Genomic DNA, 4,295 nt, shown 5'->3' with positions numbered 1-4,295 from the left:
AAGTTCATACCCTATCCAGCGATGAACTTGCTACGGCGACAACGGCGGGGCAGATTGTCGTTGACGGCGGTGGAGTCCAGCGGCGGGAGGTCGCTGGCGGCGAGAAGACGATCCGGAGACCCGAAGAGGCAGAGGAGGTTATGCGCGGGCGAATGGTTTCGGAAAAATTTCCAGAATTTGACCCGTCGGTATTTATAACCTGACAATGTCGGTGTGACCGAGTGGAACAACTCGGTGGCACCGAGATGCAAAACTGCGAACAATTACTGCAACTCGGTGTGACCGAAAAGTTCTAATTGGTTGCACCGAAATGAAAACCTAGATCAACTTAGTGAACTCAGTGTGACTGAAATGGATTTCTCGGTCAGACCGAAATGCACAAAGAGGTTTTGGAAGTTTAAGTCTATGATAAATCGGGGACTCCGAGTGCTCCTCACACAGAGTGATTTGAATCTAACTTGATCAAACTTTGTGATGTAGCATAAATATATTTTAAGATGAGAATAGCATAGATAGCTAGAGAAGGTTCTTAGGCATTCTTGTCCATTCATTTGGTCAAAAAAAAAAAAAAAGCCAAGCATGCAAAACAACAAGTGCATGTCCTCAAATGAGTAAAATATGCAAACGAGATGCTCACACAATAAAATGGCAAATGAAATATGTGACAAAGCATGCACAACCAATTCTAGCATCTATCAAACAATTGGCGATGACTAGCACTACACTACAACACTTAATTGGGGGCAGTTAACTGCCGGGAGAAATACAAGAACAAAGGCAAATTATCTGCCGGGGATTTTACTACTGCCGGTAGAAGTACTTAGTAGCAAAGAAACTGCCGGCAGAACTGTAGGTTTTTTTTTTGAGGGGTGGCAGAACTGTAGGTACGAGGGCGCACGAACTGCCGGAAGGATTTCCGTCCGTGAGGACACTTTATCTGCCGCGAGAACTAAGCACACGGCCCACTATCTGCCGGGAGCGTCTGTTTGGCGCGAGCCCGAAGTAATTGGGCCTAAATGCGCCGGTAGCGCGCGTGGACCGCTAAAAAAACAATTATAATCGTCGGCCCAACCAGATCTTCCCCAAATCGCCAAATCGAACCCTAGTCCACACTCCTGCTCCTCCGCCGCCCCCGTCCGCCGCCCCCCTCCTCCTCTGCTGCCTCCGTCCGCCGCCCCCCTCCTCCTCTGCTGCCTCCGTCCGCCGACCTAGGCGACCCCCATCGCTGTCGATGGCGCCCGGTGCGGCGAGGTCGACGCCGCCTCCCTCTCCCGCACCAGACCCCACGGAGGGAAGGGAGCCTCCTTCATCGTGCTGCGAGCGTGGCAACGACAAGCACTAGAGGGAGCCGTGCTTTTTGCCTCCTCTGCCGTCTCAGGGTCGTCGTGCCACCACCAGGCTGTGGCGCTCCTACTCTCCGCCGCCCTCTACGCTGACGAGCAAGGGCGGGATCCCCATCACGGCATCCTCCACTCCGATGGCAGGAGCGGTGCTCCTCACTGTGCTGGTACACCATGCTGCTCAGATCCGTCACGGTGGACTCGATACAGGTGTGCATTTCCTTACCAAAGGTGCGCACCTCTATTTTTCTGCTCTATTGGGAAGCTTACACCGAGCACACTACACGTGTATCCTCCTCTTTCCTGTAGCCTTCCTCCAGATGTTTTTGGTGTCTTACGATTTTGTTGGCTGCTCAGATGGGACGAGGCTGTTAGACTTTTTGGTATGAGTGAGTTCCCCTAACTTGTTTGGTCGATTTTTTGTTACTGCTACCCCAGATAGCCAGCGACCATGGCCTCTGGACTTTAGTCTGTTCGTGAGCCTGGAGAGCTGACACTTCTCTTTTTTGTGCCTACCTTTGGCCACATTGTTTCTTAGCATACATTCATAATCTAACATTATATGTATGATTTTCTGTTTTGCCTCTGCAGGGCAAGAAGGAAGTAGAATGAGGCGCACTCTTAGGAATCCTCTGTCCTAAGAAAGAACATGGAAAGCGCACTCTTGGGAAAAAGAAGGAAACTACAATCTAGCAAATGAATAAAGAAACAGAAGCTTGCTCACAAAATTTCGCATAAGTGGTAACATTTCTCTTCACGCGTATAATCTGATTTTCAACACTTCAATTAGAAACTGCAGGATTGGAGAGGGGTGGAGAGCATTGGCTAATACAAGTGATTTTTTTTCAAGAATACGCACAAGCATGTGTATTATATATTAATAGAAGAGAGGGGTGGAGAGCCCCATCCACGTTTTTACATCCATGGCCTTAGGCTCAAGGTTCACCACACGGATTACTCACGAACTACCCGCCCCGCCTATACAACCTAGCGAACAGCCCCGAGACCTCTCCACGCAAGAGTCCTGCTACATGCCATGCTAATACAAGTGATTTATTTGGGAGGAACACAAGTGACCTTTACCTTAGTTATGCCAGCTCTATTTTCTTTCAGAAAATCCTTTTTATGGATTGATGGTGGGACTTGGGAGCCACATATACATGCGTGGAGGCTTCTCTTTGCATAATTTTGTTCTAGATGCATATACTTTTTTCCTCTTAACTGGGGGCTGTTTCAAAAAGGAAGCACCTCATGTGTAAAAATTGGCTGACATGCCTTTTATTATTTACCATTTTCTATACAGCCTGAATGTACTGGAAGGAACAACATTTGTGAGTTATAATCAGCTGTAGTAATCTTGTTATAGACATATACACACTGAAAGTCTGAAAACATGCTAGTAAAAGCTACTTGTTTGAAAGCAGCACTATGGTTTATATTCAGTCAGAATGTAACTGCCACGCCTTTGATTGCTAGATGAACCATGCTCTCATTCAGACAATGGAGTGGGACTGCAATGCCATTGAATTGAGTGTAAATATTCAATTCTTTTATTTAAATTGTCAGTGAGAGGGAGAGACAGAGAGTTTGTTTCTGTAACACCACTTAGTTTGTTGAAATACTTTCCTAGAGCGATCTAAGTTCACATAGGTGCCATAATCCTTGCTTAAACTTTCATACTCTAGAATACAAAATAATATTTGTATGCTTTTGCAGTTTGCACTATTAGCATTATTTCCTGGATAAAAATTCTTCGACAACCAAACACGACTAATATATCTCTGACGTGTTCAATGTAGATTTGTTTATACATATCTTGAACTGTACTGGAAGGTATTAATGTTTGTGAATTCGTACTCAGCAGCAATAATATTGGTATAGATACACATGGGAAGTTTGAAAACATGCAGTAGAAATACATGGCAACTGCCATATGTAGTTGTATGCTACTTGCTTTGAAAACATCACTATGGTTTGCTTCTTTGCTTGCAAAATGATTATTATGCCAGTATGTATTTTCTATGTGATATTATGTCCATTTTTGTGTGCTACAGTATAGATCATTTAACAAAATTATTACCTTATAGCAGTTGTACCATCTTATCTGTTCAGGTTGGCATCATCACTAGAAGATCTTCATAGTAACAACACAATCAAGTGAGGGGAGGTTTCTGATCTTCAGAGCATTGCAAGTTTGGTGACTCTTCTGCTGGAGACATGTGGCCCTCTTCGAGTAATGCAGATTCACAGGATAGTGCTGAGTCTGGTATTCAAAAGACATCCCATGAATATGGTAATGTACTAATGTCATCCAACAAACAGCTGAGCAGAAAATGTGATAATGCCATTGTCTTATTGGACATGGTTGTAGCCATGAGTCAAGCTCAAACAGTTGGTGTAACTTAGTTGTAAATTATGTTTATTGATGTGGTTGGATGCTACTGAACAAATGTATGTATGTTGAAATGTTGAAATTTTAGTATGAAAGTGTTTGAGGTATGCTATTGAATCATGAGTGAAATTTTGTACAAGGCCTGAACATTATTAAATTGGGAATATGTTGGCCAGAATAGTCTAGGTGAAACAAAACGTGATGGCAGATTATCTGCCGGGTACACCTGTGTATGATGGCAATGGAACTGCCGGCATGTATATTGTTCAGGGCAGATAAACTGCCGGGAAAATTTATCTGCCGGGAGAAGTTATTCCCGGCAGCTGTTCTCATGGCAGTTCTATCTGCCGGGAGAAATCGACTCCCGGTAGTTTACCTGCCCTATTAAGTGTGTTCTCCCGGCAGTTTACATGCCCTTGCGTTCGTGTTGTGGTGTAGTGTAGGTCATCTATGTATGAGTATATTGACTTAGGAGTCAAATGAGAACATTTGATCATAGGTCATACTCATCGTTTAAGCACAAGTGGGGTTACCACTTTTACATAAAGCATTGTTGTGTTCAC

General features: G+C 44.4%; 1 long non-coding RNA gene across 2 annotated transcripts; it reads left to right on the top strand.

Moving 5' to 3' along the window:
* The first annotated feature begins 1,096 nt into the window (after positions 1 to 1,096).
* LOC123071976 (uncharacterized) lies at positions 1,097 to 3,852 on the top strand. Of its 2 annotated transcripts, XR_006434688.1 has the most exons (4): positions 1,097 to 1,550; positions 1,650 to 1,723; positions 1,932 to 2,081; positions 3,453 to 3,852. It is a non-coding gene; the product is annotated as an uncharacterized lncRNA (long non-coding RNA). The 2 variants fall into 2 exon arrangements; XR_006434689.1 differs by having other exon boundaries at positions 1,101 to 1,723.
* The last annotated feature ends 443 nt before the right edge of the window (positions 3,853 to 4,295 follow it).

The sequence above is a fragment of the Triticum aestivum genome, chromosome 3B (assembly GCF_018294505.1).
Source record: "Triticum aestivum cultivar Chinese Spring chromosome 3B, IWGSC CS RefSeq v2.1, whole genome shotgun sequence".
Taxonomy (NCBI): domain Eukaryota; kingdom Viridiplantae; phylum Streptophyta; class Magnoliopsida; order Poales; family Poaceae; genus Triticum; species Triticum aestivum.
Note: the sequence above shows the minus strand (reverse complement) of the source record. Positions and strands in the feature narration are given on the sequence as shown.